At 43.2% G+C, this 22,442-nt stretch overlaps 1 long non-coding RNA gene across 1 annotated transcript in view; it reads right to left on the bottom strand.

Annotated features, from left to right (window-relative positions):
* Positions 1 to 19,390: 19,390 nt before the first annotated feature.
* The window catches only part of LOC143844239 (uncharacterized), a 134,689-nt gene continuing 131,637 nt past the window's right edge, over positions 19,391 to 22,442 (bottom strand). Inside the window, exon 4 of the long non-coding RNA XR_013233883.1 lies at positions 19,391 to 19,426. This is a non-coding gene — a long non-coding RNA (uncharacterized LOC143844239). The remainder of the gene's footprint in view (positions 19,427 to 22,442) is intronic.

Below are 22,442 nucleotides of genomic sequence, written 5' to 3' on the forward strand. Positions count from 1 at the left end.
TCTCTTATTGGTTTTATTTGCCTAGAATTAGATTATGCAGAATTCTCTCCTCACAAGAGCTGTTTATGATCCATCCTATTGTAATTTTGTCCACAAGAACTCCGTACGTGTACATAAGGGAGTGCACTATATAATAAAATCCTTGTATCATTATGACCAAACCCAGATAATCAGTTAAGTATAGTATGTGCTGATGGAGTAAAGTCACATCGTTTCTACTCATTTATCAGGGACACTGATAATTTTGCAGTGAATATGTTCAGTAGATAAACAAAAATATGTTTTGTTACCCTTCAGACCAGTCTATCTTGCCTTCTCTATATGGCACCCAACTTGAGCACCATCTGGGCTTTGATACAGTCTAGTAGCACCAGTGGTGGAATTTTACTTCCTAATGCTGTATGAAGTGCTGCAGATACAGGCAGATCAGCAGCCATTAATACAGGCTTTCTCAACCAGGTTTCATGAAAGCCTAGGAGGAAGAAGAAGAGTTGGTTCTTATGCCGCTTTTCTCTACCTGAAGGAGGCTCAAAGTGGCTTACAGTCGCCTTCTCTTTCCTCTCTCCACAACAGACACCCTGTGAGGTGGGTGAGGCTGAGAGATCCCTGATATTCCTGCTCGGTCAGAACAGTTTTATCAGTGCCGTGGTGAGCCCAAGGTCACCCAGTTGGCTGCATGTGGGGGAGTGCAGAATCGAACCCAGCATGCCAGATCAGAAGTCCGCACTCCCAACCACTACACCAAACTGGCTCTCTAGGGTTCCTTGATGGCTTTCTATGGGTTTCCTGAATGGGTGGGAGTTAATTCATTGTTAGTAAATGGTGAAAGATCTGAAGAGAAACCAGAGTACAGAGTTAATTCATTTTTAATATATATTTTAATGTGTTAAATATTTATTGGGTGGTATGACCATATATGTTCATGTTGACATCCCCCCCACTCCCAAATTGGCCAATGATGGGCCTGGAGGGCGTGAGAAGAGGAAGGACCACAAGTGGGTATGTACATAGAAATGCTTCTCAACCATATTCTACACAATTGCACTATTTCTTGATTTTCTAGAGGCCTGAAGAATATGTCCAGAGTTTCTCAGCAGTAAAAAACTCAGAAAGGCTTAATATATATAAATAAATAGCAAAGGATAAGGGTTTTTTTTTAAAAAGTATGTTACTGTATGAACAACTGATGTTCTTTCTTGACTTGAGCAATTGGCAGTGGAGCACATTGAGGTGGAAGCAGTGGGCAGTGGGCAGGGGTGAAGGTTTACTCTGTGCAATAGTTTGCATGTGTGAGAGCAACCCAGAGAAAACGTTTTAACTGCCTGCAAGCAACCTGAACTTCCTCCTGCTTTTGACAGACAAGCACGACCTGAGCCAAACCTAAGCTCACTTGAGGACCCTAACTAGCTAGTCATTTAAATGTAGTTAAAGATATATCCTTAAACTCTGAGGGGGAAAAACTATTAACATGGACATAAGTTTCATGGGAATCAGTTGAATAACTGGAAGCCAAGGTTAAATCGAAGTAATTGATGTCAGTCAAAATGAGCTACAACTAGCTAAGAAAAGCTGTCAGGGTGTTCTGGAGGGCAAAAAGAGTCAAATAAGAAAAAAAAGTAATGAGAACTTTTATATGAAATGCTACCACATTTCCTCTATGAATCCATTGTTGTGGAATCAATAAATACAGACTACCAGAAAACAAGCATTTACAGATAGATAACTAAAATAATGAGTGAAAATACAAATAATAGCTTTTCTGTTATTTGTCTGTTCTGTGACTTGCCTTTTTGTATCCAGGTGTATATTTTATTAAGAGATATAAGAGAAATTGCAAACATTGTTTATGAATGGTTTATAACTATCTTAGGAAGCATATCTATGGCACAGGTACAACAGACAACATAGGCAGTATGAACTAGACCAGCGGTCCGCAACCTTCCCGCTGCCGCGGACCACTGTGATGGAGTGTGGGGAGAGGACGGCCTGGGGCCCTGCTCATGCATGGCAGTCCCAGTGCAAACGCGCATGTGCGTTTGTGTCCGGCGGGGGCACAAACGTGCACACGCAAAACTGCCATGTGTGCGAGTTGGCGGTCCCACCAGATGCAAACGCGCATGCACGGCAGTCCGCACATGCGCATTTGTGCTGCCGCAGCTCCCTTCTCCCTGCCCCTCTAGGCCACCAGCAAATCGGCCCGACAAGCTTCTCTCCCCCCCTCCCAAAGCAAGAAGCTTGCCGGGCCGCAAGCTAATCAGCTGCTTCGGCGGCCGATTTGTTCGCGGCCTGGTGAGTTTCTCGTTGTGGGGGAGGGCGGGAAGAGGGAGCCGCGGCCCAGCACCAAGGTCTTTGCGGCCTGGCACCAGGCTGCAGCCCGGGGGTTGGGGACCACTGAACTAGACCACTCCTGAGCATAAACAAGAAAGGCAAGTGAAGATCCCTGTGGCCTTCATTCTTGTGTCTTCTTTACTCTTCCTGCTTCCTGACTATAAGCGGCCTTTCCCCCACCCATGAAGAGGCCTGCCTTGGTACCACCTTCCACCACTCTAACCTCTGGTCATAGTAGTGCAATAAAGAGCGCTTGAAAGAATCTCTTTATTGAGGCAGCTGCTGGGGTGCCCCCTTCAGAGGTGCAGGCAGGGGCAGGTTCTGACACTGCTGATCAGACAGCACCTCTGGTAGCTGTTGTTGCCACAGAGGCACGGTGCCCGCAGGAGGAACTGTCTGATCTGTCCCTTGGAGTGAGCTTTGGGGGGTGTGAGTGACATGTCCCCAAACTATGGTAATATGTTGGGGAATCTTTTTGAACATTTCAGCAGTGCTTCATCAGCTAAACAGCAAATGCTTGGAAATACACTAAGCACCCAATGTGCCAAGATGTCCAATGAATAAAATTTCACCAGCTATATCTCTAATGTCCCACTGATTATGTTCTAGCCCCCAAGCAAACTTAAATTGTGAAATTAAACATCTGAAAAGGAGGATGTATAAACAACAGCATTATTAGCACCTGCACTCTAGTTGTGCACAGGGCTCTGCTAGAAGGCATTTTATGGCTGTTAAATAAAACAGGTTCTGAGGCCTGCCCTAGCACTTTTAACAGAAATCTATTTTGTAGCAGTATTTAAAGCATTCTATAATAAGGCAAACCACTTCCCATCTTTATATTTGTGTTTGTTCTGGAAAATACAAAACTGCATTCTTCTCACAGAGATGAAATCTAATTCAGACCAAAATTCTTTCATAATTATTCTAAAGGCAGCCCAGGCATACACCAAGTGATATGGGAGCCAGGGATTAAGCTGTGCATAAATTCACTTGTATGGGAAAAGGTCACAGGCTGATATTGCTGAAATTTGATTAGACTTAGGAGTTGTATGCTTGAAATCAATGTTTTCTTGGCTTTGGCATTTGTGCTCTGGAGTCAGCCAATCTCTAGGGCCCCGGGTCTAATCGCAGGATGTAGCAATGTTACATCCTTTCTGGAGCACAAAGACAGCAAGAAATTAGAAAGGATTTACAGGTCAAAACAGACAGACTTCTGCAATTCCTACAGTCGAGTAGCTTGCAAAGCTGAAAGGGAAAATCTACAGCTGCAGCTGGAAAGCTGAAGCAACTGTCATGTTGGTCAAAGCCCACAGGAAAGATAAAGCGAAGGCTGGTGATTTTACAACTCTCTGATAGCTTCCAAGAGCAATCTAGTCAAACTAGGACGAGTCCACAAAGGGCTGTGCACAGAAACATGGCTGCAAAGTGACTACAAAAATGGAACTGTTGACAATAATTTAATTCCACCAAATAGAAAGGCTCCCAAAGCAGGATTTAGACATACAGCATTTCCAGAATGTGAAACCCAACAGATAAGGGGAAATAATGAACGTTTCTTAACTCTTACTTGATCCCTCTGTTGGCCTAAGCTTAACTGTTCAGCAGATAACACCTGCTGTAGGATTTGGGCTGGCTTGATGCATTCCCCATATAGGTTAAGTTCACAGCAAAATGTACAATACTGTAAGCATGTTTTTCTTTACCTCAAGAGCGAGACAAAAATGATGTTGTGAAGGAAAGAAAGGAATATAACATCTGCTTTGCTGAAAATAATTTGTCAAATGAAAATGGGCCTAAAATCAGTCTCCTTCGTCCATTTTAAAGTAAATGAAATATGATTAATCACATGTTTTTGATTGATTAATTGAATGGGCTAATCAATCAACATCATAGTCCTCCTAATCTGATCTCCACTCCAAATGTGGAGAGGTAGGGGATTTATTGTCTAACCATTTTTGCTTATTTCATGCAAGTCCCAACTATCTTTTGTCTTCCTGACCCTGCAGGAAAAACTAATTAACTTCCCAAAGCTTTCCCCATGGAAGAGAGAAATCATTTTACATTTCTGGATGAGGTATCTTGTGACCAGCCTTTTCTCCTAGCAACTGAGGGGATTCACACACCCTCCTATGATTTTGGGGGACAAGGCTTCTGTTAAACTGTAAAGTTTCCCCTCAGTTACCAGGTGTTCTTAAGGTAGCAAGTGCATAGGAATGGGATCACTACACCCAAAGCAAATTTTGTGGTACATAAGAAGAATATGGAGATCACTGAGGCAGAGTTTGTAATATAAACAGCAAGAAAAATGTATTTATTTATGGGTTAGTTTCAAAGAACAGATCTCCAACACAACAAAGCAAAAACTTGATTGAGGAACATAACTTGAAGCTAGTTATGGATGAGGAAGTGGTTTGAATTTTCTTTGATGCTTTCAGGTACAAACAGGGTATATTCTCTCTCACACACAGGATACCACCCATACCAGCCTGCACTTTCCCAAGAGTCAGACTAAATGGCACCAGGTCTGCTCCTTACCACAGACAGGCCTAACAACTGTTCTCTTCCAGAGGTAGACCTAAACCACTCTGTCATACTGCCATACAGAGCTACCCTTCAAATGGCCTGTTTTCCCCTTCAGGGGCTGGACAGTCTCCTGACTTGCATAGTTTTTTTATATCAAAATGTTGGACAGTTTTTTTTCTTGCTGGAAATAAAGACTGGGTAATGCCTCTTTGTTCATTGGCAGAAGGAACAACTTTGATTCAGAAGATAAAATTACCACAAAGGAATAAATAAGATTGGCCATAGCTAAAAGGACCTCCCTACAATGAAGGACTTCATTGATGTGAGCAGTTTGCACTTTTCTACAGGAAAGCCACTCTCAAACAAGGAGCTGTGCTGTCCTTCGGTGCTGTCATTCCATGAACTCAAATACCTGTATGGCAATATCAGTACCAAAGATATATCCTGTCAGAAATGAAGAAGCACACAAAGGAGCAGTGCCAGTACTGAATAGGAGACGCCATATAGAGAAGAGCCAAATCACTTTCTGACAGGACAGATTTTACAATTACTGGATAACCACTTGGAAATCTCCTAGGAAAAGTAACAACTTTTCTCTGAGTCAGACTGATCTTGCAGAACTGAACACTGAAATTATGTTGTTAGCACAGGTCTAGAAAATAAGGCAACATCAAGTAGGGCAGCAGTTTGAGAATAATTTTGGTAAAAAACTTGTAAAGATGTGATTCACTTAAGAAGCAGGAAATTGAAAGACTACGGCAGGAACAAAAGAAATCCACTTTTCAACTAGTGTCTGATCCTAATTAGGGCAGGCTACAATGTGACATGATTACATTACCAGAGGCAGTTCCATGATCTGGCATGACTGCCAACTAGGTTGACCTCCAGACAGCAAACAGTGGGCTGGGGCTTCTGCTCCCCACCACTGCTTAAGAGGCTGGCAGGGAAAAAATTAAGAGGGCTCCTCCGCACCACACTAATGGTGAAAAAACAGAAGTGTGACAATGTAAGCTAGCCATGGAATTTTAATGTTCATCCCAGGGGTAGTCAACAGTGTTTGCTGGCAGGGGCTCATGGGAATTGTAGTCCATGAACATCTGGAGGACCACAGGTTGACTACCCCTGAAGTAGTTGGTCCCCTCAATGTAATAATATCACTTTGAGTTTTTTCATGGAACGATATCATCGGTGGAGTAATGTTGAGAAGATTGTCTCAGCTTCCCAACCCTCCCAGTGCTGGCAACCCTACTGCCAATACACTTTCCCCACAGCATCCTGGCTGTATCTCCCTCAGCCAGAAAAACAAGAGATAGAGCTCACATTAGAAATTTGAAAGTGTTTCTATACTATATAATAATTGATAGCAGAGTAAAAAAAAAATTCCAATAAGGATTCTCACCCCTTATATGGAACACATTCCATGTAAAGGGGGATGATGGCTGGTGCAGCCTGGAGCTGAGCAATGCTTGTTGTGCCACTGCCTGTCTTGTGAGGCCACACACATGGAAACACAGGCTGGCTGCTGTGGGGCTCCCTCCTTGGGCACCACCTCCATGGCTTGGCTTTCGTAGCATCAGCCATAGGTGGGACCGCTCTGTTTAGCAGGCCTTCCAAAACTGTTGATGGTACAGATCATGTCCTGAGTTCAGGTAAATGTATAGATTGACCGGAACATTCTTAAGGGCACTGACTGCTACCTAGCAACATAGAATCATAGAATCATAAAGTTGGAAGGGGCCATACAGGCCATCTAGTCCAACCCCCTGCTCAATGCAGGATCAGTCCAAAGCATCCTAAAGCAAGTATCCCAACATAGTATCCCAACAATTAAGAAAGAGAAGAACCTGATGGTTTTTAGGGGGAAATTAATCAGTTTAGTCATTCATGAGTAATTTATATTTTTATAGCAGAAAATGGCCCCTATCCTTAATTGACCTGAAGGTGCCATGGCGCAAACAAGTAAGATCAGCAATACATTCTTTGTGAAGGCTCTCACATTATGAACTGCCTGGATGAGGGTAACAGGAGCCACCCCCCATGCTGCTATAATTTCATAGAATGGGCAAAAAAAGAAATGATCAGCAGGGCATTCTGGTAAAGAGACCAGAATTAAAGCACTGCAATTCAATGCCTTCTACTTTTGTAAACCTGTCTTCCATCTGGTATTCAAACCATATACTGTTTTGTTGCCTTAGATCGTTTTTCTTTTACTGCATCGACAGTTCATTCATTTCAAGCCTGAGTGGAGTCAACCAGACAGCACATAGGCCAAACAGATAACTTACTAATTATTTATTTGCAGTAATACATAATCAAATCAAATAATTTTCTTACAAGTCATTCATGTAAGAACCTCCTCCTTTTAAAATATGCCAATGCCTCACTGAAAGTAACGCCTGGCCAGGACTCACCGGATACACCAGTTGACGCCACAGAGAGTGGGGCTGGAGGAGACACAATGAGTCCTGGCATGGTGTAAGTACACCAGTGTGCATTGGCATCAGTGGCAGGGAGGTGGGCCAGGCCACATGCTAGCAGCCTGCCCCTCTGTCCTAATGGCCACATTAACAGCGGCCCTCCCACCCACTCTGTATCTAAAACATGTTTGGTTATTATGTATGTGGTTATAAAGTTTTTTGAAGTTAGGTGTTTGCAAAGTTATGGTCTAATGTCACAGTGGCGGTTTAGGGCACAAGGGAGAGCCTGTTGGCAGGAGCCTGGGGGCCTCATTAAAGAGGCTTGCAAAGAACAAGTGAAGCTGACCCAGCTGGGAAGCCGTGGGCTTGTCCGCCATGAGTCTGGGGGGATAGCCAAATGAGGTGAGCGCCCATTGGCTTCCTCTCCCTCAGGCTGCTTGCTGGAAGAAAGGATTCACATGAGGCAAGGGACTCCCTCTCCCGGCTGGGAATGTTGCAGGGCCCAGGGTGCCCCAGGGAACCGGGTTTGAGCAGCCGGACGGCTGAGGATCAGGTTTATCCCTTGTGCCAGGCCAACCCTTCAGTGGCAGGTGGTTCTGAAAATAAAGCTGTAACAAAGTTTTAATGCCATTTGTGGAATCACGTCGGGCCCTGAATGTTATCCTGCCCGTCCACTGGCTAAGCCTCTTGAAGGACAGAACTTGAAACTGCCCTGTTAAACTTAGGTGATTCCATATATTCTGCTCAAAGAAGGTGTGCAGAAAGCAGAGCACATTCAGTGCAGTGCTTTTTAACAAATGTGGCTAAATCCTGGTGATGTCAAAGCGTTATCACTGCCTTAGACCTATGGTTTTTGAGCACAGATAAGAATGTTAAATGGAAATAAAATCTTGAATTTAATTTTTTCCCTAACAGTGTTTTAATATTGGAACAACTATTATTCAATAGAAACTTATCCCTAGGAGAAAGCAGTTAACATTCCTTGTAAAGTTTACCGTATGAGCTTTTTTGAAGCCATTTGTTGTGACTTGGTATCAGCAGAGTTCATAATGTTGCATAAATCCACAACCAAAACCAGAGGGAGGAACTCTGCCAATCTCCTTTGTATATTTCTACACACACATATACCCACATACTCTCCCTCACACATTCCTTTTGGCCTCACAAAAGCATTTTGAAAGATAAAATTTTCTTGAGCAAAGTGAATTTATTTCTCAGTAGCAATAGGTTTAACATCTCAGAAAAACAGCCTAAGCTTGGCTGTTTCAGGCTTAGATGCATTTTCTACATGGTTTTATTATTCAGAACAGGTATTAGAAAACTCCAGGAATGACGTTCTAATTTTTTAAATTAGTGATTCCCCCCTCCCAAGTGCCACAGACAAAAACTTTTAGTTCATGCCTCACAAGCACTCAGTGCTTTCTTGATCTGTCCTAATTGCTTTTTGGCTACTCTCAAATTTTCTAAACAATACATTAAAAGAAATCTTGCCTTAATGAACTGCAAAGGCCATACTAACTTGGTATTATAATGCCATTTGTACAGACCCGGCATGTGCAACACAGAGAAAATGGAAGAAGACAGATTAGTGCTAATAAAGAAAACTGCTGCTTAACAGAAACAATGTTCTACAGGGTTAATTAGAAATAATAGGAGCCAGGTAATAGATATTGCTATTAAAAGATTAGAAAAATCTTCCAATAACTATTCTAACCATTTGTGGTTCTAATATTTCAAAAAAGCCATCCTGGGCGGAACGCGCTTGCACAGACCAAGTTGGGCACCCCCAGATTGGGCCAGCCCCTGGAGTGGCCACCTCCAGAAGTTGGCAATGAGGCACTCAGACAGCCTCATGGCCAGACACTGCGTGGCTGACAAGGAGGGCACTCCCGTGGTAACATGCCTTCGCCGCCGATTGGCCTGCCCACCAACAGCCATGGCGGGCCAACTGGCAGCGTGGCCGTTGCACCACCCACCACCGTGGCTACCGCCTCGGCTACCTCATGTCAGAGGTACTTCTCCTCATTGATCTAGCCAGCAAACTGACATGGTTATCTGAGCTTTGTGATAGCGCACTAACAGATTCATAGTTTGGAGTGACAGAGAAAGTCATGGAAATTAAAAGAAGAAGCAGAAGAGTTGGTTCTTATATGCCACTTTTCTCTACTGAGTCACAAAGCAGCTTACAACTGCCTTTCCTTTCCTCTCCCCACAACAGACACACTGTCAGGTAGGTGAGGCTGAGAGAGCCCTGATATTACTGCTCGGTCAGAACAGCTTTATCAGTGCTGTGGCGAGCCCAAGGTCACCCAGCATGTGGGGGAGCAGGGAATCAAACCCGGCTCGCCAGATTAGAAACTGATGCTCCTAATCACTACTCCAAGTTTTAATCACATACCTGGTAGATTTCCTTTCAGTGCTGGCACCCTTATTTTTATTTTAGTTTTGGAACATGTCTCTAAGCAATGTATTGCATTTAATGGAAACGTGTGCAGGGAAAAGCAGAGTATGAATAGCTCCCTTAAGTTGGAGCACCACTGAAAGGCCTGGCTTCTCTTCATTCTAGCAAGTATGGCTGCTGCTTCCACTACATGACTGTCTTCAGCATACAAAATCTGGATTATCCCCTTCTTCCTTAGTAGCTCAGATCAGTGGAGCTCTGTGATATAGATATGCAGCAATTTATACTTATAGATCATGATTGCAGGTCCTCCATGGGGATCTCTGATAAAGATCAGAACATATCATTCCTACCCAGCTGTAAAGAAGAGTGTGGGAATACTTCTGATAAAATATAGACATCATAACTTAGAGTCCACAGCTAAAAGACTGTTCTGCATTGTGAATATACTTCCTTATCAAAAGTGCTGTGTATTTCCAAAACAAGCTACATTCAAAGAGTTAATTTTCTTTTAACAATATATTAGCCGGTTTCCAAGCATAGGACAGGAGGGAACATTTTCCAAATTACCATTTTCTTTACCATTACACTGAAACAGAAAGTTCAAAATTTTGTCACAGCAAGCTTCCTGCAGCCAGCTAGGTTGCCAAATTCCAGGTGAGGGCCTGGAAACTTTCAGGAAGATGAGAGAAACACTGGATAAAAAAGAGAAAGAGACAAAGAAAGAGAGGGAGGGAAGAAAGGCATCAATTCTCCTGAAGAAGATAGCTGATTTGAAGGGGCACCAGCCCTCCTACCCATACAATAGTGCCTATGTAGGTCACCACTGTCCCCAACTTCCCATCCAATTCCACATCTTCCAAAAACCAGCTGGGCAGGCCATGGAGTGGTCAGCTGCCCCCCACCCCCCAAATCTTCCAAAGGCTGGGTCAGAAAGGCTGGGGGGGGTTTGCTGCCTTCCTCCCCTTCCCAAAGGCTGGCCAGGCAAAGAAGGCTGCAGGGGGGATGCCTCCTACCTGCCCCTTCCTCCACATCACTTGGAAGACCATAGGGGATGGGCTGCCTCCTTCCCACCCAGATAAGCCCCACTATTGACCCTCATTGGCAGAGTGTTCTCTTCCTATTGGTTGCATTCTCCCAGGGAGGGCTAATCAGGTAGGGATTGTGTCATCTGCATGCAATTTGAACTGATTGGCCATCACTGGCAGATTGCAATTTGAACTGATTGTTCCTCATTGACAGAGTGCAATTTACACTGCCTGGCCCTGACTGGCAGAGTGCAATTTGAACTGATTAGCCCTCACCTGCAAAGTGGTATCTCTGTATCGGCAGCAGACACCCAGGACCAAATCAGGTAGGAAGTGAGATGGCTGCATGCAACTTCAACTTTATAAGGTTTAGTGATAGTGATGTCAGCCTTTCTAAAATTTTCAACAATGAGAAAGCCCTGAAACATTCTTCAGGCTTCAAGAAACCCGAGAAGTGGGATCTCCAACTGATTTCTCAACTGATTTCCCAGACTCCTTCCACTTTTCTTACTTCAGCTGCTTTCAGTATCCTGTGTCTCTGAGAAAGCAAAGGATATATTTGGTCCTCACCAGGGGCTGGTGTTGCATTGGGAGGAAGAGAATTAACTGTGAACTGGAGTGGCTACAAACTTATTTCAACCATTAGCTCCCTAGGTGGCCTTGGCCAAGCCACTCTCCTACACTCCCTTATCTGTAATATAGATTCAGTGGGTGGCCTATTTGGTCTGAAGCAGCAGAACAAAGTTTGAGTCCAGTGGTGCTTATAAGACCAATGAAGATTTATTCACGGTACAAGCTTTCTTGCAACTTAGTTGGTCTTAAAGATGCCACTGGACTCAAGCTTTGTTATCTATAACATGTGCATAGTAATTACAGAAATCTTGTACCAATCACTGTGATAATAAATAAAGAGCTCTGAAAAAAATATACAAATGCTGAGTCATCAGTACATTATTTTTCTTTAAAATTAAGGGGAAAACATTGTTTCTGCTGATATGGAGAAGCCTCGGAGAATGCTTGTTTACACCAGAGAACAGTTGGAAAAGAGTTTTTTAATCAGTAAATTTTATAAAACCCAAACTGATGAGTTGCTAAATACCTGATTGGCCCTTATCCAGGAATGGCCCACCGAGGTAGTTTAGACCCAGTCAGGAGGCAGCCCTCAGCCAGGAAGGGCTTAATAAGGAATCACCTCTCCACCTCCAATTTCCTACCGGTTTCAGAAGTTTGCTGGGTGGAAGAGGAGCCAGCCTCAGAACATACCTTGCTGCCAATAAGTTGCCCTTTCCTCCTGGTCTCTTTCAACTCAGAGGACATGGGTGGGAGAGCTCCGTGAGCCTTCTGGAGGTAGAGGGCTGCTGAAGGCCCAGAAACAGCTCCTTGCCATCCCTCTGAGATCTAGGGTGCCAAGGAAATGCCTCTGCCTTGGGACTGTCTACTCATATGTAAGTGATGGCCTGTATCTAGGGCAGAATCTGCACTGACTTTGTTTATTCCATTGTCAATCCTGTTGAATTCAGATCGATTTGAACTTGAGTCTTCCTCTCCCCCCCTCCCCAATGAAACAGGAAAGTGTTCTGCATGTGGTTCGGGAGGCTCAGAAGAGGGGGGGGAAGCAAATGGAGACTCTTTTTTGTTTTCTTGAAGTGGCGGAGAGGATCCAAGAAGTCAGAGGAGGGAGGAAAAATCATTTCTTTTCTTGAAGGGGGGGGGGGAGGATTGAAGAAGGCAGAAAAAAATCCAAGGCCGACATAAATTGAGAGAAATTAGGGGCTTCTCCTTTAAGGCAAGTTTGTCACATGACTACCTGTGGCCAATCATGGGTTCTCTACCACGGAAGAGAGCCCAGATTCAAAACAATGAAAATTTAAAATATATTGAGCATTAGAAGCACTCTAACATATCGCATAATAAAGGTAGGGTCACTCTGGATCAATCCTTCTTGCTGCAGAAGGAAAATTTAAATCGCCCCAAATCAAAATGGAAATCTCATTCTGTGTAGACGGCAGGGACTGAATCGACCTGGGGTTGGAATAAAAGCTCCGTGCAGTTTACACCTAGGAATGGCCCATCCCTGAAGGTTTAACACCAATCAGGAGTCAGCCAGGAAGGGCTTAACAATGGGTGACCTGTTCACCTCCAACTTCCTGCAAGTCAGAAAAGACTTATACCATCCTGTAACAGCTTCTTTTGCCTGTTGTCTAGCTACATATTTTTCAGGCAATGACAATTTGTATAGCTAGTGGTTAAGAGCAGCAGCTTCTAATGTGTTGAGCTGGATTTGATTCCCTGCTCATCCACATGCTGGGTGACCTTGTGCTACTCACAGTCCTATTATAAACTGTTCTCACAGAGCATTTTCTCTCAGAGCACTCTCAGTCTCACATACCTCACAGGTTGTCTGTTGTGAAGAGAAGAAAGGAAGGTGATTATAAGCCAATCTGGGACTCCTTTGGGCAGTGAAAAGCAGGGTGTATAAACCAACTATTTTACTGGAAAGGCGCCCTGGGAAAAAATTGTCTCACCACCTCCACATGTCCCCATGGCCTCACGGTGCTTCTGTGCCCTGTCTACACATTCCCCATCTTCCATGTCATTGATCTCAATTTAGCTTTATTGTGATGATCTTGGAAAGTGGTATCCATATGGAAAGGAGAAGTATATATCTTCCCAGTCCCACCCACATCAGCATTATTTTCGCTGATGCAATAGCTTGGGATAGCTTCCAACAAAGCATTCATCCCTTTTCAGATGGCAATTGCAAACCCCACATGATTTACTCATAAGTAAATATTCCCATGGCAGAGGCTTTTCCTGGACACCCTGGGTCCCAGGGGGCCAAAAGGAGGCTGTCTCTGGGGCTACTGCAGCCTCCCAACCTCCATAAAGTATGCAGAGGCTGCCCCAGCTCCCCCCCCCCATGTTCTCTGAGTTGGAAGAGAGCATGGCAACTTACTGGCAGCTGGACATGCTCTGAGCCCGGCTCCTCTTCCAGCCAGCAACCTTCTGAAATTGGGAAGGAAGTTGGAGATGGAGAGCCCTTCCTGGCTGAAGGCTGCCTCCTGATTGGGGCTAAAGTTCAGTTTTGGGCACCACAGTTGAAGAGCGAAGTTGACAAAATGCAACAAAGATGATGAGAAGTTTGGAGACCAAGACATATGAGGAAAGGTTGGGGGAGCTTGTTTAGCCTGGAGAGGAGACAACTGAGACGGGATCTGCTAACCATCTTCAAGTCTTTAAAAGGCTGCCATGTAGAGGATGCAGCAGAGTTGTTATCTCTTGCCCCAGTGGGACAGCCCAGAACCAATGGAATGAAATTAATTCAAAAGAAATTCGGCTTAAACATTCAGAAGAAGTTCCTGACAGAGTTGTTTCTCAATGGAACAGGCTTCCTCGGGAGGTGGCAGGTTCTCCATCTTTCGACATTTTTAAGCAGAGGCTGGATAGCCATCTGACAGAGAGGCTGATTCTGTGAAGGTTGAAGGGGGTGGCAGGTTATAGTGGATGAGCAATAGGGTTGTGAGTGTCCTGCATAGTGCAGGGGGTTGGACTAGAGGACCCAAAATGTCCCTTCCAACTCTATGATTCTGATTCATCAGTTTGGGTTTTATAAGGTTTACTGATTCTTCAAATTAGCTTTGTTGTTGTTGTTAGGTGCAAAGTCGTGTCCGACCCATCGTGTCCCCATGGACAATGATCCTCCAGGCCTTTCCTGTCCTCTACCCTTCCCCGGAGTCCATTTAAATTTGCACCAACTGCTTCAGTGACTCCATCCAGCCACCTCATTCCCTGTCGTCCCCTTCTTCTTTTGCCCTCAATCGCTCCCAGCATTAGGCTCTTCTCCAGGTGGCCCAAGTATTTGAGTTTCTTCTCATGAGGTGGCCCAAGTATTTGAGTTTCATCTTCAGGATCTGGCCTTCTAAGGAGAATCAGGGCTGATCTCCTCTAGGACTGACCGGTTTCTTCGCCTTGCAGTCCAAGGGACTCGCAAGAGTCTTCTCCAGCACCAGAGTTCAAAAGCCTCAATTCTTTGACACTCGACCTTCCTTATGGTTCAACTTTCACAGCCATACATTGCAACTGGGAAGACCATAGCCTGGACTAAACACACTTTTGTTGGCAGGGTGATGTCTCTGCTTTTTAGGATGCTGTCTAGATTTGCCATAGCTTTCCTCCCCAGGAGCAAGCGTCTTCTAATTTCTTTGCTGCAGTCCTCATCTGCAGTGATCTTGGAGCTCAGGAAAATAAAATCTGTCACTACATTTCTTCCCCATCTATTTGCCAGGAATTGAGAGGGCCGGATGCCATGATCTTCCTTTTCTTGATGTTGAGTTTCAAGCCAACTTTTGCACTCTCCTCCTTCACCCGCATCAAAAGGCTCTTTAGTTCCTCTTGGCTGTCTGCCATTAGAGTGGTATCATCTGCATACCTGAGGTTGTTGATATTTCTCCCTGCAATCTTGGTCCCAATTTGTGACTCATCTAACCCCACCTTTCTCTCCACATACAAGTTAAATAGGCAAGGTGACAGTATACAGCCTTGCTGAACACCTTTCTCGATTTTGAACCAATCAGTAATTCCATGTTCAGTTCTCACTGTTGCTTCTTGACCTGCATATAAGTTTCTCAAGAGACAGATAAGATGCTCTGGTATTCCCATCTCTTTAAGAACGTGCCACAATTTGTTGTGTTCCACACAATCAAAGGCTGTAGCATAGTTAATGAAGCAGAAGTAGATGTTTTTTCTGGAACTCCCTAGCTTTCTCCATGATCCAGCATATGTTGGCAATTTGATCTCTAGTTCCTCTGCCTCTTCGAAATCCTGCCTGTACTTCTGGAAGTTCTCGGTCCACATATTGCTGGAGCCTAGCGTGTAGGATTTTGAGCATAACTTTGCTAGCATGAGAAATGAGTGCAATGGTGCGGTAGTTTGAACATTCTTTGGCATTGCCCTTCTTTGGGATAGGAATGTAAACTGACCTTTTCCAATCCTGTGGCCACTGTTGAGTTTTCCCCTTCAAGGATCGCTGCCTTGTCATGGCAAAGGGATTTGCGTAGCTCAGTGAAGCTATGAGCCATGCAAGGCCATCCAACATGGATAGGTCATAGCAGAGAGCTCTGACAAAAGGTGATCCACTGGAGAAGGAAATGGCAAACCACTCCAGTATCTTTGCCATGACAACCCAATGGACAGTACCAACTTAGCTTAGGCCATGTAAATGATTCTTTTTCTATTTCATTTTCACAAATAACCTTTGAGGTGGGCAGCAGTGACTGGCCATCCAGAAAAAAATCATGGATGAACTGGATTCAGAACCATGCTTCATTGTAATTCCAAACTCTCACCATTATATAACCATGTCAGTGTGAGTCATTCATTAATACATTTAAGAATTCCATATGTACCAGGGAAAACAACAGTTTTTTTATTACAAAAGACAGAAGCAAAGGTCAGCCATAATAATGAATTCTGTGGACTCAAGAGAGCTTCTAAAATACTAATTAAGGTGTTATAATTAGCAATAACATTAGGAATATTGAATTAATTTATAGTTGCTGCACTTTTTGCCTTTCTTTCTTTCTCGTTCCTGAATATGAATTTTATAACAATAACAGTTTAAAGCTAGTGTAATGGCTTTAATGTCTTATTATGGGGTACTTTCTCTTAACCTTTTGCCCTTTTCCCTTTTGTCCCCTGTGCACCATCACTTTAGCTCAATCCAGAGGGAGTACAAGAAAGAACAATGGTTTCCAGGAACACCAAGTCCTCATATATGCATGAAATGAGGGCAGTGTCATCTCTGAATGATGATGAATAAAAAACAGGAAAGATTGTTTTCTTTTTCAGGTAAATTCTATATAAAATATCAGTATTTCAAAGCACGTTCACACTTTGGCAGAATAGTTTCAGAAAAGTTGGATATAAATTTAGCAAATAAATAAATATTAGTTCCTACATTGGCTAGAAACCATTTTGATGCTCCCACTTTGAAAAGGAAAGGCATCTGTCTACCTAACCGGTGGAGGGGGGGGGGGGGAGGGCATTTGCATCTGGCTATTTAAAGCCAACATTCTGCCACTTTCCTGACCTCTTGTGGCAAAGACTGTCCTTTTCCTGAGTACTTCACAATATACAATGATGAGGAGCATTAAATACATTTGGTCAGAGTAGATTGGTAAGACGCTAACTAAGGTGGTTGGTTTAGTATAGGATTATGGGCCTAGTCATTAGATTTGCAAGTAGCCTGTTGTTATTTCAGGAAAGGGAGAAGTAACCAAACTGGGCACATTGAGTTGCCCAGTCCAAGTACCTGGAGAGGGGACTCTTTCAGTACGGCTGGTTAACACCTGTGGAGCAAAAGGGGAATATCCTTGATAGGAAGCATCTCTTTGTATAGTTTTGATGTATAGGCAAGCTATGTAGAGTTCTGGGCTTGGAGCTAGGGTGGGATGGCCCAAATATTGGGTAGCTTTTTAGGATCCCCACATTAATAACTAGTTCACTCACTGCAGTTCAGCTTTTTACATAATTAGTAAATGCACACAATTTTTATGCACTCTTGTTCCATTTTATTTGGGGTGGGGGAAGGTAGTCCTCTCCATCACCAAAAATGACAGCTGTCTTTGAATGTGTTCAGGAAACCTATTCTCTCAGTAGGTGGCAATGAGGCCTCCTGCCAAAAACACCAATAATAGTTTTCATATTGGATGCTTGCACATTTCACCACCTGTAGAGATATTAATGTTCCATTTCAAATATGATGGAGAGCTTCTTATTTCCCTAGCATCTTCTTCATTATGCTTTCATGACTTCTCTAAATAGGTCAGAGTCTTGCTCATTTGGGCATATGGATCATGTCATTATTTGACCAATTGATGTTATCCCTGCTCCCTTCATGGATTCATATTGACACCCCATCAACTCCGTATTTCAGCATAACAAAAAACCCTTGAAATAGGATGCCAGGAAAAACTAGTTTGTTTAGTAAGGTTGTTATTTATTGTTGTGCTTGTCTAAAGCCAATATGATAAATGACCTTGATTCTGAACTCTTTGCTTAAAAGATAAATCTTATTGATTTAAAGTGAGCACATGTCTAACTCATGTGTTCATTGTTTGGTTTTTTTAAACTGAAAAGTAGGTTAAAATACCAATCTGAATGCAATAAGGGCTATGATCTTTGAGTAATGTAAGCTAGGAAATCTACCTGCAAAACAATGCATTTGCACATTTATAAAACCAGTTCATAGTTAACTATGCATCAATTATTTAAAGATATTCAGCATTTCTATGGTAACTGCATACGTTATCATGATGTATTATTCCCTAATGAAACACTACAGGATTAAGAAGAGGCTTTGCTGGGTGATATGAATTAACTAATCCTGTGACTACTTAAGTGTGTCACTAGTCTTAAAATACAAAATTCATATTATTAACATATGGAATTGTTCTCAGCTGCTACCACACTGGTTGTGGCAGAGCTGAGTCTCTAAATACAGGTCTGGTTCCATAACATCCAATGTAGGACTTGTGGGTCAACTGGGTATGTTTTTGGAAAGATGCTGAATCCTTTGTCCATCAACTCCCCACCCTATTGCCCTCATGTGCACTTTTCTGTTTGGGGATTGTTAGAAACTGGTTTCCAATCTTTATGCGGTGTCTTAGGAATTTGCAAATGAAAATGCATTATCTTTCCAGGATTAAAATATTAATCATGACTATTCAATTAGCAGTTGATGTTTATATTCCACAGTTAAAATATTTATGCAAATATGCCAATTGTTATGTAGATAAAGGGATTGTTGCAAAACTGTTTTAAATTGATAGAATTTATTTATTGAAGCAAATGACACTAGAAGGATTGCACCAAATATTTTGTATGGTTCACACCACATAAAGAGATGGCTAAATTACATATGGACAGGACAAAGAGACATGCTCCTAACTGAAGTGTATGTGCACAACTGTGAACCATTTTATTCCTGCCCCATTCATACTTAGAGTTCATACTGTTAAGCCACTCACTGTGACTTCATCTATACTTTGTTGGATATTGCATTACCATTTGTCTTAGCAATAGGGTTGACAGTCCCCAGGTGGCACCTGGGAATACCCCAGTTTTACAGCTAATCTCCAGGTTACAGGAGAAAATGGCTGCTTTGGATGGTGGACTCCATAGCATTACAGTCCACTGAGGTCCCTCCCCATTCCAAATCTTACCCACTTCTGGCTCCACCAGAGATAGAATTTTAGTAAATATTCCATAATCATTCAGCCTTTCATATTTAAGAGTGTTCTCCAGAGATAGGTGCTAAATTGCTTGTGTAATTTACAAACAGATTGCAGGAAATACACTATAAGGAAAATAGTGCTAAAAGAAACATGTAAAAAGATTGCTCCAGACCTCTTCCTGTACACATTGAATGTGGAATCCAGCATTTTCTCAACTCCCTGGCACAGAACTTTAAGGTCAAAATAGCTTATGAACCTCTAATTTTGACTTCCACTGATAGCAGTTGAGATAATAATGATTTAACGTTGGTGTGGTTTTGAGAACAACAAACCATCCCAAGAAACACCAGGAGAAATTTCATTACTTCTAGACTTCTCTGGAAGGATTCAAGATTGTTATCAACAATACTCACTTATCTTCAGGTGGTGATTTGAAACATTCTTGTTCAGACACCTATGTCCGTAACTCTGTTCATAGCTCAGCCTTCTGGAACTCTAGGAAAAGATGATCAGAAACAAGGCTCAGCAGCTATAAATAGTCTATGTCGAAGAAAGACTTCTACTTCAGCCCTGAAGTTTGAAGCACAACAAAGACTACAATCTAGCTTTGTATATGTGTTATGTGTAAGAAAATCTTTTAAAGAAATTAAGAAAAGCCAAGCAGGTGATTGTCAAGTCTCCAGGTGCACAGGAAGAGATGTGCAGTCAGTTAGATAATTTAGGGGACTGACAAAGATGTGGTTGCAAAACAGAAGTCGAGGTCAATAGCCAGAAATCAGCCACTCATACATCAAGTCCAATAAGACCAAGAAGGAAGTCTGTAATCAAGATCAGGATCTGGAGGTACAGTTCCAGAAGGAACAACGTTGCCAGCACAAATGGACTTTTGAACTCACCACTTTTCAACATGACATGCAGCTAATCATCCAAAGCTGACTCTGGGAGGCCAGATCTTCTTTGAACAATTACCCGTGTGCTCCACTGTCTTGACTACAAAGTGAAGCATTGCTTTTTAGGTTCAGGAGACAAGGGGGGGGAACCAGCTGCTGCCACAGCCTCAGCAACTGAGTTGGTGTCTGAAGGCTGGAGATACTGGGTGTTTGGAGTTGGCTATGCTTCTGGCTCTGGGCTGGATTTCAAAGGCACCTCTGGTGCTTCTGAGCCTGTGGGGAGTGGCTGAAGCTCAGGGGATGATATTGCCAAGTCTTGTAGATCTACCTCTTCTTCAGAATCAGATAGGGTCGCAGCTGGCAGACTCCTGACAGTGATCTGCAAGGACGTGCGGAGGCATCTCACTTTTCCCTCTCCCATTATTTCTTATTTCACTTTCCTAAAAGCCCCTATAGCTTCTTTCCTTTGCTACTTCCTTCTATGCTTCCCATCCACCAGTCAACCTATACGTATCTGCCCAGTCTTCAGCTTCTCCTTCCCTATGTCTGGCAACCTCTATTGTCCATTTGTGAGGTACTAGCTCCTGGGTTTAGCCCTCCCAACAGGAGGAGGAAAAACAAACTCTGATTAATATTTAGGCCTTAATGGAATTGATTTGGTTGCAGAACTAACCATGTGATAGTAGTCTTGTTATTCATAGATTGTGTGCATGAATCACTCACCTGGCAAGATGGCCAGGCCTGCTGTGGCTATGCATTCAACAGAAAATTCAGTGTGCCCAACATACATTCAACATTGTTATTGTTGTTATGTGCGTAGTCATGTCTGACCCATCACGACCCCATGGACAATGATCCTCCAGGCCTTCCTGTCTTCTACCATTCCCTGAAGTCCATTTAAGTTTGAACCAACTGCTTCAGTGACTCCATCCAGCCACCTCATTCTCTGTCATCCCCTTCTTCTTTTGCCCTTAATCGCTCCCAGCATTAGGCTCTTCTCCAGGGAGTCCTTTCTTCTCATGATGTGGCCAAAGTATTTGAGTTTCATCTTCAGGATCTGGCCTTCTAAAGAGCAGGCAGGGCTGATCTCCTCTAGGACTGACCGGTTTGTTTGCCTTGCAGTCCAAGGGGCTCACAAGAGTCTTCTCCAGCACCAGAGTTCAAAAGCCTCAATTCTTTGACGCTCAGTCTTCCTTATGGTCCAACTTTCACAGCCATACATCCAACATTACTTTCTGACTATGGGGTATTAGTTAGAATGGTGGTTGATGGCTCACCTTAGGAATCACTGTCAAATTAGCTAGAAATCTATTATGGACTTAGACACCCAGATTGGAACAGAAGATAAGGCACATTTTTGCTGCAACAGACTAACGCAAATTAGTCTACCTTGTCATGAAATCAAGTATATTGAAAGTAGCATGTATAATCTGAGCAGCTATCCTGCTAAAGTCTTCTTGCAAATGGGAATATAGTCTATTGATCCTCTTTCTTGTTCTTGAGGTATATTAGGATGAATGAAATAAAGGTAAATTACTCCAAAGAATTTAGGTCATTTATAACTGTGTGCATTAAGATAATGATCTCTTGAGATTTGGGCAAGAAGGAAATATGAAGAAATACAGGTAAAAATGAAATAGTGAGTAGGACATTTCTCTTTTGCAATGCAACATGACTTTCAAATGGTATTTACAGTATAGAATGGAGATAAATATGTGGCACTACCTCCATTTTAAGAAGGTCATTTAGTAATAAGGTTGTTATTCAATGGTACTTTTATTTAAATCATTTACAAAAACAGTAGTTTTGACCAAGCCCCGTTTAAAGATTTACAGGGCTTGTAGCACCAGTGCTAGGGCGGGGCTCTTGATAGATGTTGTTGTTGGGTTCTATCGAGTCATTTCTGATATATGGCAAGTTTATGAATGAAGGCCTGCGATCCAGCTCTGTCTGCAGTCATTTTTTGAAGTTTTTGTAAGGTCAATCCACTTATGTCTAAGACCAACAAACCTACCCTTACTACCTTGGCTGTAGGAATCACTGAATCTACAGGACAATATGTTTAGGATCATACTGCATCCTTCAACACAGATATTCTAATTGTCTTTTTGACTACTATTCAAAGCCTTGTGTTGAATTTGCATTTAAAATGGAATAGCGGCTCGGTTTAAGCCGAGGCCGCTATTGACGTGGCGGGTGGGGCGGGCGGGAGAAATGCGGGGGGGGGGAGAAGCTGAGAGCATTGCGCTGCTTGCAGTGGTGCGGCATTCTGTGATTGGTCAAAGAGGGGAGCGCAGGCGCAGGAGAGCGCCTCATTTTGGGGCTCTCCCTCTTTGGCTCGGACACAATGGGATCCCCTCCCACCCCCCTTTTCTTCGTGGCTCCAATTGGGTTGGCCTGTGATTTGGTCAGGCTTTTTGGAATGTTGGCTTGGGGTCACATTGTTTCACAGTTTGGAGGTTACTTTTGTCACAACTGTGAGTTGGCAGAGGACAGAGCCAGTTTTTTGGGGGGAGTACACCCTGCGTGGCCTACTCCCCAGGAATGGGACCTCTTTAAAGAGGTGGCAGATTGTGAGTGAGTGCTACGCCCAGCTGGGCTTGGCACGGGATTTCACAGAG

Source organism: Paroedura picta, chromosome 9, assembly GCF_049243985.1.
Source record: "Paroedura picta isolate Pp20150507F chromosome 9, Ppicta_v3.0, whole genome shotgun sequence".
NCBI lineage: Eukaryota > Metazoa > Chordata > Lepidosauria > Squamata > Gekkonidae > Paroedura > Paroedura picta.